Source organism: Thunnus maccoyii, chromosome 8 (genome assembly GCF_910596095.1).
Source record: "Thunnus maccoyii chromosome 8, fThuMac1.1, whole genome shotgun sequence".
In the NCBI taxonomy this organism is placed as follows: Eukaryota; Metazoa; Chordata; class Actinopteri; order Scombriformes; family Scombridae; genus Thunnus; species Thunnus maccoyii.
Window position 1 is genome coordinate 4,094,111 of NC_056540.1, and position 13,929 is coordinate 4,108,039.

General features: G+C 39.0%; 1 long non-coding RNA gene across 1 annotated transcript in view; it reads left to right on the forward strand.

Moving 5' to 3' along the window:
* LOC121901382 overlaps positions 1 to 9,852 on the forward strand; it is a 36,791-nt gene extending 26,939 nt beyond the window's left edge. The window contains exons 2-3 of the long non-coding RNA XR_006097269.1: positions 4,373 to 8,453; positions 8,558 to 9,852. This is a non-coding gene — a long non-coding RNA (uncharacterized LOC121901382). The remainder of the gene's footprint in view (positions 1 to 4,372; positions 8,454 to 8,557) is intronic.
* Positions 9,853 to 13,929: the final 4,077 nt, after the last annotated feature.

Genomic DNA, 13,929 nt, shown 5'->3' on the forward strand with positions numbered 1-13,929 from the left:
TGAAATAATTTTTTTGAAGTAAATCTTGGTGTTTGACACATTCTTTTTAAGCTAAGTAGCAAAGGTCATATTGACTATGTTTTTACTCTTTACAGTCATTGTATGTACTGTATTAAAGGTGCAATATATGACATTCAGCCTCACTAAATGACACACTACAGCACCAGAATCTAGGTCTAAAACAACCGCGTGTCGTTTATGGAATAAAGTTGGAAAACTTTATACAACTCATGAAACTCCAACATGCACCAACATACAGGCGCAGCCAGACTGGCTATCAAAACAAAGAACAGAGAAGCTGGGATAACCACACACACAGAGGAGTGTGACTTCAGTCTCTGGTCAGGTCGCCATTACTCCATTATATCTTTACATGGCAAACAGTTGTTTGCTGCTATATTAATCTTCAAAATGTCATATTTTGGACCTTTTATACAGCACGCATGCAACAGACATGATATTATAAAGTCTAGCCAAAGTATGCAGATGCTGTGATTTCCTTCTCACAGCATCACTGAATTCACCAGTAACTATTCACCTGAACAGTTTATGATGATATAGTATAGTGTATCATTGTAACATAGGGATAGACATCACCTTTTCTCTGTTATCATGTTTGCTTCAGGAGATATAATGCAAAATACATAATTCAGTTATGGCGGAAAGTAAATTGGCCACCTCTAGGCGTTATTGCGATGACTCCGTTTCTGAAAATGTTCAGGACCCCAAACTGTACAAGTGTGCCAAGTTTCATGCTTTTATGAAAAAGTGAACATATCACTTTAAATTTGGCACATATCACCTGGACTACCAAGCACAAAATAGAGCTTGTTCCAGGGTCACATAACAATAACAGGCCTGCGATTTCATCAGTTCAAAATGACAACGATGACCGCTAACAAGCTCACTCATGTAACCCCCATAGAAAGTGTCTTGAAACTGAATTGAAAAGTGAGTCATAGACAGACAGACAGACAGCGAAAGTGGCCTCAGCAGTTTTCATAGTTATTCATAGAGTGAACAAGAGCCACAGAGCAAGTGAGATACAGTAATAAGTGGTTTCCAGTTCTAAAGTGAACATTCTGAGTAACCCACCAGTCAGAATCCATTATCTCTCCACCTCCTGTGTCCCTGCTTATTGATAGAATCCACCACAGAAGAATGCAGATGTTTAGTTTTAGGTTTGGAGCAAAGCAGAAACAGCACAATAACAAAAGTGAATTGTAACAGGTTTGCACCATGACTGATAGCGTGGGATCAAATATAACTTTTGGGTGAGATTATGATGAACTACTCACCCCACTCAGAGCTCATGACTCCCTGAAAACAAAGCACCACCTACTCACGAGCCCTTATTGTGGGCATAACTATGCAGCGTGCTGACCTTTGTTACCACACATGGTTTTAATTTTCTCTTTCAGAGTAATACACATTATTAGTAATTAGATATAATTATTGCCATAACATTTGGTGCTGACATCCTTTAACCCTTCATCCCTTCAAACTTTTCCCAATACTTTGGTTTATGACCAAATAAATGACTCAGCTTTGTGTTGAGTGCCATTAAGCAAATGTTAGCATGCTAAGTTGCTGAGCTCAGAATGTGGTAAATATTATACTATATAAGCACGTTAGCTCAATGCACCACTGTTCCTTTACCATTAGATACCTTTTTAGATGTGGCACACTATCCAACTCAGTTTGTTTCAAGTCCCAAAATCTGACCCTGCAGGGTGACAACCGGTGCCTGTTGAGCTGAGTTGAGGTGTAAATGTGCTACACACTGTTTAGCTCTAATAACTTTCTCCGCTATGGCCTCACTATGTCACTGTGAGAATACTAAACCAAGGATTACAGCTTTCTCCACACTGCCAGGTGAATCTATTAAGGACATTCCCACCTAACTCTATCCACTGCAGAGGATGAGAAAGCTTTTCTTTACTTCTGTGACAATACAAATAGACCAAGAAGAGGATTTGGAGAGGTGATGAAGAGGAAACTTTAGTTTGTCGTTCCCTCATATTAGTTCCAGTCTGTTTGAGGACTCCTACGGCAGGTGCTGCCTTTTTGCATGAAACACATCAAATTAGTGAGATTATCCAATAAAGGAGCCAAAGAACACAGCCAAGTTACACTACCATATTGACTCTGCTTGTAAGACAACCCCCCACTTTTTCAAGACTCATTTTCGGAAAAAGACTTACAACTTGTATTAAATGACTCTTATTTGCTTTTTACTCGCAAAACTTTTATTGCTCTATAGTAACGTAACAAGTGTAGTTAGTTATCAACTCAAGTACTTCACAGGGTTCACTGTGTCTGCTCTGCTCTGTGGAGCACACACACACTGCTTAGCCCCATTTGAGGTAAAACAGAAGGAGAGACTCAGTGCGTCCGTAAATGACAATAAAATGCAGTAAAGACTATGTTTAGTTATTTACCACTTTTATTTGCACTGCATTTTACTGTCAGTTATGGTCACACTGAGCTTCTCTCCTCTCCTCTATTTCACTGTGGGTGGAGCTGCCCCTCCACATATATACGGAGCTCAGCGCAGCAGAGGAGAGACAGTGAAGTAGTCAAGATGACGTTACGTTACTGCTACTTAGCTGTTGGTTAACGTACGTTTGAGCCACTTTGTTGGAGACGATCAGTATGTCTCTCCATCTCTCAGGCCCCCTGGCACTGTAGGCTAGTTGTGAGGGACGGTGGCTCGCTCCAGTCAGGAGGGGAACACTCGTTTTACAGATTTTTGGCACCATCCGTTGTTGTGAAATGTATATTGGCATTTAAAAGTCAAGACCCCAAATAGAAGATGACCCCACTTTTTCAGATGTATTTCTTGGAAGAGTAAGGAATAATTAAAATCTTTTTCTCTCTCGTTTCTCTCGTTTATCAATTAAGTGGTCCTTTAGTTGTATTATAACATTTCGACTCTCTTTATGTTTATCTTTTTAAATACATTTTGATACAATTGCTTTTGAAGCCATGTCTCTGTCTAATCTTCTTTACACTTATGTGTGTGTTGACCTGTATAGAGCAGGTTAAGCTGTGGTTAGTAGTGCCTTACCCTCCAGATGGGCAGGTAACACATGTATTTCATTAATATGTAAATAACGTCTGTATGCATACATTTTTAGCTAGTTAGCATGCTAAATAATCATGCTAACATACAATGCGATCGAGAGTGGTGGAATGACAGTTTAACCCAACATAGCAACACAGCTAGAGCTACAAATCTATATATAGTAGCTGAGTGGATGGAATAAATTATAGAATTGCAGACACTAGTGTATTTGGCCAGTGTGCAACCTAATCTAGAGGGATCTAAAGGCTAATCTTATATGTATGAACTATCAGTCAGTTCTTCTCAGGATAAGTGTTTTGCATATATTAGCACAGGTTTTCAAAACAGGAAATTTCCATAGGTCAATTGACAGAGGAGACTGTCAGTGTTTTCAAGGGATAGAAGAAGCATATTAATTGGACATGCTATACATTATTACAGTGAAAAAGTTCTGTTTTTTGTGTCATTCATTTGGTGTGAATATTTTGAGGGTTTTTTGCCAATACCAATACACTGAAATAGGTCTTTCTTGCCATAATCATTCTTCCTGTTTATACCCCAGATAGCATATAGAAGTGGGCCACTTCAGGCAATCATGCAGCACTACTGGCCTTCTTCCTGGCCCGGACAAAATGGATGTGAGCCTGAAATGGTCCACATGTAAAATAGCAAACATGGTCCAAATATCCCAATCAAATGTTGGCCTTTTTTGGTAAAGATGTGGTGCTCTTAGGTATGCGTATTCTAGATGTGGATCAGTTCTGGTTTATCTGGTTTGTTCTTGGTTGATACACGGCTTGCTTGTGGCCCAGATCTGGGAAACAGGAGCGGAGATGAAAGTGCCAAAAGTTTCAGGTGTGGGCCGGATCACAGTCCTCCTCCTGTGCAAAATAGCGTTTAAAAGTTTATCTGACACTAATATGAAGCTTCAGTGTCCAATTGAGTCAAATCAAGTAGATATCTTTAAATGTTAGTGTTTTTAGTGCCAGGGTTCCTCTTTTTGTTACTATTCTTCCACCGCAGCTCAACAGGGAAATACAAAGAGGGAATTTGATGCTAAAAAGACTGTACATGTGGCAGATATCCACTTGCTATGACTTACTCAGACTGCTGAAGCCTCATATAAGCTTCACATCAACTTTTAAATTCATTTTTACACAAAATGACTGTGGACACACTGTCGATTTTGGCCTCCATCACTTAGATTGAGAGAGCTGAGCTAAGAAACTAGTGTTTCTAAGGTAAATGGATGTAACTATATAGTAAAACACACAATTTTCTTCTCATTCACACACACCATCACAGGTGACAGCAAGCTGCCATGCAAGATACATGCCTGACCATCAGGAGCAGTTCTGGGGTTCAGCGTCTTTCCCATGGACACTTGGTTGACAGGAGGAGCTGGGGATTGAACTGCAGACCCTGCAATTAGTGGACAACTGGCTCTACCTCCTGAGCCACAGCCTCCCTGCAGGTACAGAACAAAGGTAAAGAGTCACTTGCCAGGTGATCAGGTGCACCTGGATAAAACTAATGCAGTATAAACAGCCCTGCAGTGAATCCTCCTTTCATGAAAGTTAAAAGGTCCCGTTTTTATTTAATCATTTTTGAACCATATTGAGTCATACTGAGAAGGTTTTCTACAATTTTGTCCAATCCATTATATGAATTAGAATAGACTAATTACAAACAACAGTAAATGAACACATCAACAACACTGATTCTGATTCTTCAGCTCAGCAGTATGTTCAGTCTGTTGCTGGTTCAAGCTGTTGCATTCAGTTCAGAACAAAACTAGATCTTTACAAGAACTGTTTATATGGTTAACAGCTCATAAGCCAACTATTTCAGCAGAGTCATCGCATTATGATTATGTCTGTGGGTTTTCATCATCTTTAAATAAGTTTTTAATGAGGAAGTAACATACTGTGAATCAGGGCTAATCTGACAAGGGCGCTCTCAGTCATCAATGAGGAGCTCCACCACTCAAAGCTACTGATTTGTTTAGTGACAGTGGTGATTCAGTGAGCTCAGTTCTTGGTGTCAAAGATTCCTTTTGTACATGTACTGACCACCTCTAGAAACATACAAAGATATACATTCAGAATATGACTGACTGTGTCATGGCTTCATATAATTCATCTGCTTCTGTGTATTCCTGTTGCTGTGTTTTACCAATCTTTCCTGCTATTCCTCACCTGCCCACTAGCTGTACTCATGGCGCTGTCAGATCAGATTTTGCTTCCCAGTAATCTATTTTTTTTATTTTTTTCGGTTTCCTTTTTTGTTCACAGTTTTTTATTACAAAAGACTTGACCGAGTGAAGATACAAATATGAAATACTTTGTGCAGCCTCTACCCACAGGATACAAAGAGGATAGTTATTGTCAAAGCATGGCTATAAGAAAAGACAATCTGTAGTTTTGGTCAATACTTACCTTGTGGGAGGCACACAGTGTAAACTGAGCTATATGAGAACCTCACTTGGATGTCAAGTGTGTATTGAATTAGGAATCATTTGTCTGTAATGCAGCAGGCCTGACACTCAAATTGAAATGTACTGTTTGGTTCTATTATCAAAACTCTGCAGAAGTATGCAAAGTGCAAGCATACAGCTATAAACTAAATATATCAGAGATAAAACTCCGTGTAATTTACAACTCTGTGGACTGTCAGTTTGTTTACAACCCTACTCATGCTGTTGTCCTATTTCACACTATTGTCACACCACATGGGTAAATTTCTAGGGTGGATCTTGGTCTCACTGCAGCTTCATTGTTTCCTACCTATCATATGACCAGTCAGTCTGTGTCTAATTAGTCTCAGCCCAAGTATATATACTCCTCCAGCCAGTATTATCTAGCATGGCTGTATAGTTGTTTCTTTTTTCCCTGTGTGTTTGACCTCCTCTCTGCTTTTGAGACCTGCCTTTGCCCTTTAGATTTGTCTTCCTGCCTCTTCCTTCTCAGTAACCGCTGATATTTTTATCTTTGACCACGTTAAGGCAGTTTTTGCCTTTCAATCTCTGCGTCGAGATTCTGCATTTGAGTCCTCATTCCAGTGCCTGTTGCCCGAACCCTCACAACAGGTTGAAAATATGAATGTAATTACCTGTGGTATTTTCACTAAGTTGGTGAAATGGCTACAAATCAAGAGAAAATCAATGGCAAAAGGTGTTACTGTTTTTTTTTCATGCTTAAATTGATATTTAGCCTAAATGTTGTTATCTGTCACACAGAATGATGAACGGTGCAGCAAGAAAAGGTAAAATGTCAAATAAGTTACCGTGAAGGTTGGTTACAATGGAGGACTGCATCTAGGCTTACTGAATTTGCATTAAAAATATTGAAATATGAATAAAGACTGGAGTATTAACCATGAAGCTATGAATATGTGCATATTAATCCATCGAGATGGGCATTGGTGTACTCACATACTGTAAATTGTCATACCAACATACTGCTGACCCTGACGTCTGACCTCCCTTTGGAAAAAGGTAGGAAAAAGATTAGTTCTCTTAAGAAATGAGTAAATTATTTAAATTGTTTTATTGAAAAATATTGATTGTGGTTTACAGTTTACTATTTTTTGCTTATCAAAATGTGTTTCCTGCCCACAGTGAACAATAATCAGGTCATTTTAAATGGAACTCTGAGACTTGTATTGTGAAAATGTTCTTGGCATTATCGCCAGTAACCACAGGTGTTCCAAATTCAACCAAGACTGAAATTTTAAGGTTTACATCTTTAAGATTTCACAAAACCAGGAGCCTGAGGCAAGTTACACTTGATCTGGCTCTCTTTGGGTAACCTTACTTCACTGAGCTTCATAATTTACTGAGCTAATTAAGTGTGTGCACAATTAATATGCTACTATGATCAACATTCACTCTCTTGTTTGATGGTTTCCACTCTGGGAGACATGGGGTGCTTCTCACTAGTCTGAAATGTCTCCTCACTTGCATTGTAGAGATGCAAGGAAATTATGTCAGGGAAGAGGAATCAGGGAAACTCATTTTTAGAGAAATAAGATATCCCTTCATAGCATGTGTCATTTGGAGATTCAATTTGTGATGATGGCAGCACACAAATATATTTTATACTATATACATATATAGATTATACTATACTACAATGTGTCTGTTCCACCCTACTAACCCTGAAAGCATGTTGTTTTATACAAATCCTATCAAACTGGCATCAATGTCCAAAGTAATGACAAAGTAGCAAATTGTATCAAAACAACTGGTTTCCAATCAGGCCACTAACCAAGAGGGTATTTAAGTAACAGAACATGTGCATCCATGCAACAACAAACATGGACAGACAAACCAGAATTTCTAGTGCCCTTATAATCTGGAACCAGCTCCAGGATGAACTACAGCATTCTATGTGCAGGAAAGCGTGTCTACATCGTGCAATCCTGCTCCTCCATGAGCTAATCATCATTTATGCTCCAAAGTTATTTAGAGAAAATGATGCTCATGACGCCACATGCATCATTGCAGGGGTGACATGCATCCATGGTTGGATTTTGGTTCCCAATTCACATAACATATGGCACTGTGTCATTCATGCAAAAGCACAGAGCATATTAACTTAGATGGAATAATTTCACATGGATAATCAGAGACAAACACAACACACACATATCAATACTATAATTCTCAATGTGATCACAAAATATCACACACTTACAGTGCTTTTTAGAAATGTGCCCACAAGTGTATATTATGTTCAGAACTTGATATACACTTGTGAGCTTTTGCAGGCTGGAATCTCAGTAAGACTTTTGCTTTTTCACATATATTGAAATCAGCCCGTGCCTGTCCTGGAAGTGTACTTCAGCCAACAAACAAACCTCATTCCAGACTGAGCCAGACCTCAATAGAGGATTTAATGAGGTTTTTGCCACCACCTGAGCAATGAGGCTGGGGACACCAAATTAATGCAGTGTATTGGCTTGCCCATGGCCAGTCCTACACAGTGGTGTCCCAGGCCTTTCAGGTCCCCAGGGTCACTGTGTGCAGAATGGGTTAGGGTTACACACTGGAGTCCAGAAGATTGCATCCCTTCGCCAGGAGGTTGTCATATTGCCCACCGCTGGAGCACCAGGGAGGGCTATTGAGGCCTTTACACAGCTAGCCAACACGAGTGTTCTCCAAGTGTGTGGATGCCATAGACAGCTGCCATGTCCATATAAATATCCCCCCATGGACCAAGCAGCCAGGATTACCTTAACAGGAAGCTCTTCCCATCAATACAGTTGCTTGCAGAATGTGATGGGAAGGGCCTCTTCATAAACGTCTTTGTGGGTTGTCCTGGCTCCATCAATGACACCAGAGTGTTGAAGAACAGCATCGAAGAGGCTCTGTATCCTCCTCCAGGTATAGCCAAGAGTCTGTTACCATCAAATAACTTATCAACATCCATATAATGCTGTAGTCACTGCAATATCAACCTTGTCCATGTTGTCCCATCTTACCTGCAGGGTCACTCATTGTGGGTGATGGTGGCTACCCCTGCATTGAACATCCTGTGGTTATCATCACCCCATGTAGGGAATCACCACAGGAGAGGATGCAAAGCCTTTTCAGCCAGCACCATACAAAGCACTGTGCCAGGTTGAAGACTCATTTAGGGGGGGCATGAAGCAGACATGGACAGCATGACTGTCTTTAGGGCTGCTCTATGTTCCGCCAATGTACCCTGCACAGCTTCAAAACCACAACTACTTGTAGTAATTTATTCTTGATAGTCTAGTTTATTCTTGTTGTTTTAGTTAATCCATCTGAGTTCAATGGCATCTTATACTTATCCTGCAAGCTTTTTACTTTTGATGAGAATTCTATTAAAAAACAAAGCCTTTGTTCACAAGCAGATAATCCCTGCTTGAATCCATGGTGGCATTCATCTTTGTACCACTTATCAAATAAAGATGCAAAGCACAAATCTGATATATGAAATTCAAGCCACATGATTCAAAACTATGCCATCACACTGGTGGAAACAAGGTTTTGATCATGACCTTTTGACTTTTTGTTAAACTACTCTGTATGCATTGTGCTTTCTCAAAATACACCACTGCCTATGGTCCTGTAATACATAAATTTTGTACAATTAAAATCTTGGATTTGTTTCCTCAAGGGCTTAAAATCCTGTGTCTGAAGCAGTTGTCTTCTTGCAACTTTATGCTGTCTAATTCGACTCACACAAAGAGTCCAATTTTTTATGCCCTGTGGCATCACAATGTAATATTCAAACAATGTCCAACAAATTCAAAACAAAACTGTATAAAACAAAGTTATAATACAAAAACTAAAAGTAAAAGTCATGGCATAAACAGCATCTCAAACATTAGCTCTTGACAAGTTCTCTTAAAACGTATCAAAAAATCTTTTCCTGGCCAGCCTTGAACTGCAGCTTCTTCTTGTAAGAGAGTCCTCAGTGAAGCTTTTAAAGTTCTCACTTTTTTGCTGGCTGGGGGACAGGCTGAAGTGGGCAGCTCTTGAGCAGAGTTACTTATGCCTGGTTGTGTGGCCTCTTCAGCCACACATAGCCATTGTGCCTTTTGATTTTAGTATCTAATAACAATATTCAGTTTCCTCGTACTGTGGATTTTAAACAGACCTGCACTGGGGGGAAAGATTGAAGACTAACTGGCAAAATAACTGACAAAATAAAAGATAAGTATAATGTCCGATAGTGCTCTGCCTATTTTCCAGCATGCAGTGGAAGGACTAAGTTCATTTACTGTCAAAGTCAAATTGGCTATATATATATATATATATATATATATATATATATATATATATATATATATATAATGGTTTGTCTTCCGGAGAAAGTCATTATAGATTATATAACACAGGCTGAATAGACTATTTATAAGGATTTGTCTGACAGTTAAAGTCACACAGACTATACATAACTCCAGCTGATGTATGGCTGCCATTAGCCAGATGCTTTTAAACAGCTGTTAGGATGAATGCCTCTGGCAGTCTTTTCCTTTTCCTCCAGACTGGTGTCTTTTGTTATTTACAATGGAGAGGACATGTTTAGGAGAACAGCATGCACCTCGGGATCTGTGAGTTATAGTGCACACAGCAAGTTTGAGCCACTATAGAAGTCCCATGTCAGACATCTATTGTGCATTAGTACAGCAGCGGGAGTTGGAGCAGCCTCTGCATTTAGTCACAGATCATCAAGTGCTTCATTAGAGCTTCAGGAATATATTGGGTTCCATTTTCAAATCCAACACTTATGACTCTAGGGGTTAATAAGATGGTTTTGACAATAAAATCAAGTTTGTTATCTATTGTATATAAATATGGATGAATTGAAAGATAACATTTTACTCAAGTTGATGACAACTATGCTCGTTACTGTAAGTGCAACAAAACTGTTGTGAGTAAAAAGCCAAGTGCTTGATCAAACCATCTGTTCAACAAGCATAAACATGCAGAAAAATCATATTTTCAACTGCTTTGCCTGCAGTGTCCAGTCCACCACCAGTATGTTTTACACAACCACAGTACACTGGTAAAGATACGACAAGACATATCCCACACCGAAACTGAGAAATACCCATTTGATTTGTATCACTTTGAAATGAGGAGATTAACTGGAGAAAGGGTTAAAAATACGGAGACTCCCATGAAAATTGGGAGTGTTGGCAGGTCGGGAGGAGTTTGTTGTGTTGGAGTACAGAAAGCGTAGCTTAGCGTTATCCAAAAGATTTTCAATGTTATGGCTGAATATTTAGCTGATTTTCACAACAATTCAGTTCTCACGAGTTTTCAGATCGAGATTCTCCTTGAGCGAGATTTGTTCAGGCATAACAACAAACAGACTGGATCAAGCGAAAGGTAAAGAAAAAGGTTTTATTTCTCTGTATGGTCCTTTCCATAATGTTGTCAGACATTTATAATAACAATCTGAGCCTGTCAGTGGCAAAAACAAGCACTTTATGTGGATTCAGTGATTGATTGATGGGGTGCTCTCACTCAGTACTGGACCAATGTAAAAAAATTGTTGCCCACATTAGTCACTTAGTCACTAGTCACACAAAAAGATGGAAATTAGGGTACAGGTTGAAAAATACCAAAGTTTCCCTTTAAGGCAGTTTGACCTGCTACAGTGATATACTTGACTGAAGTCCATTCGTCATGCTTCTGTTTCTTAATCTATGCTACACAGGTAGCAACAGTGCAGTGACCAATTGTGCATCTATCCCCAAAACACCATTTCCCCCTTTTTAAAGCCACACAGTGACTGTGTGACTGTCTAGTATTTTTCTACATTAAGACCAGGCTTACCAGGCATTAGCCATTTTACTTTCAGGAGTCTGAGTAAGTGTGAAAGCTACTTAAGGGCCCGTAGGGGAGTAATGGCCAAGTGAGTGCCTCTGCTACTTGTCTTTTATTGTCTGCCTTGATAAAATGGGTGGAGGACTGTGTATTGGTTCTGTCTGTCTGTTTCTCTCTCATGCTCAGTATCTCAGATGCTACTGGCTTAAAATTGACAAAACTTGATGGAGTGTTGTGTCATCACTTTCCTGTGTCATATTCAGATTGTGTTGATTGGTTAAAGGAGGTCTTTTTAATAGTTTATACAGTTTAGCTCAAAATCTCACACAGTTGTTTGGCTATTTATGAAACTTAAGGGAATTATGTGTCTCATTTCCTCTGTGGTGTATTAGTTTCTTTGGCTTGAGGGTGTGTAAGTGTGTGTGTGGGGTTTATTTAATTGTTTGTATATCATGCACAATGTGATGTGCACTATTGATCATACTTTGCTGAAAACTGTCAAATGATGAGTGTCATTTCAGTGTTCCTTCATTAAAACTGCACCGATTGGCCTGAGGGGGCAGTCATAATGATTAGTTGTGTACGTGTCACACATAATAACTTTTAATTTAGGCTTTTATTATAGGGCTCCCTGTGCTTCCTGTCCTGCCTACAATGAACAAACACAAGCTAACACACTTATGGTTTATTGTATTTGCAGGGCATGTTATGGCCACCAGTGACATTCAGCAAAAAGGGGTTCAACTCTCAAATTGTTTTTTCTATTATTCTGAACTCTTGGTCTGCAATAATAAGAAACATGTACAGTCAAGGTTAATGTTCATGTGTGTTTGTCATGTAACAACCAAGACCCCCATGTTAGAGCTGTAGTTTTATTCACTAATGTGTGGAAATATATTATTTTTGAGTTAGCTTGTAACAATGTGAAACAATATTTCACTTCTATTATGATTTCCTTTTTTCAGAGCTGTTACCACAGTTTTAGTGAATAATGCAACTGTGGTCAACATAGTATTCACAGTGAACACAGGCTGGAAATATATAAACTATATTCCACATAGCTCTTTGGAACTTTACCAACCATATTATATTATTATCTTGTTTCAGAGCATCAGATACCATGGGCTGGCTCTTTATGGACAGGAAATTACCATCAAATACTTATATTTTTACTTAACTATCAAAGTTCATGTGGACAACCTAAGCTGATAAAGACTTTAAAGCAGCATTAATACATTTTTAGCCACTAGGTGACTAACTTAAACTAAACTTAAACTAAACTTAAAAACAAGCACACAAATACACAGCCTCCATTGTATCCCTGGTTTATAAATGTGGTAAGGCTAATGTGTTAGCAAGAGATGAACTATTTCTAACTAACTGAACTATTTGGAGCTATGTTAGCATTCATTTATAGTTGTGTTTCTGAGCACCTGATGAATTTAATCTTAATTCTGCTTTCAGCTTTTCTCCTGAGAAATATACCTGGATCTTTACCCAATGAATGCTTCACTATGTTCACTAGTTAGTTGATAACATTGTCTGCATGTTTGATACTGGGCAGGTAGGAGTTAGTTGGTTTATCAGAACTTTTTTGCTAACATAGTTAATGAGAGTTTAAACTGATCCGAAACAAAATAGTAAAGTTTCAGGCCATACAATTAAACGAATGAGCTAAAAGAAGCTAAAAGGCTCCGTAGATCTGAGAGGAACTGCAGATTTTGGTTTGTCACTAGGAAATTTCACACCATATTGTCATTTAATTGTTAATATAAAGCTACTAATCCCAGCTGGGTCAAAAACCATGTGCCATGGTTTTGCCTGAGATTTATCTTCTATTTTTCCTGTTCCGTTCTGTAACAAATGGCTAGTATCCAGCACCACAAAACAAACGCTGCAGCAGAAGTTTGGAAAGCACTGAAGACTGTGTCCTGACATGATAGGAACTGTGGGAATACTGTACCTGCTGGCATCTATAGGTTGTATTCTGACCTGTGAAGCTCAGGCAGAGAGCACAAGGCACAGTAGCACAGACAGACAGTAATATAGCAGTCATCAAATCCTGTCTGACATATGTGGGTGTGCATCTCTCATAAACACTATATATATATATCTATTTAAACCCCCTTCTCTCTCTCTCTCACACACACACACACACACACATACACACACTATTGAAGAGCTGTTTCTTAGCAACGGTTTTAGACTGCAGAACGAAAACGGGTTCCTTCTCTCCCTCAAGTGTCTGTCATACTGATACCAATTAGCAGTCGTCATGGTGATACCATTTAGTGTCTGTTACAGTAATACTGGTTACTGTATCTGCCATAGTGAAACCAATTAGATCCTTACTCTTCACTAATTACCATGTAAGCTTTAACACCATTTCACACCAGTCACTGAACAGGTTGTGTGAAAATGGGGAAGGTGTCATGTCTATAGTCAGGAGCAGGTTTCACTTTAAACACCACATGCAAATGTACATGTCTCTGTCTTACATGACATGGAACCTTAATAAGCCTGTTAACATAATTAAGATTTCTTGAGGTTAGGA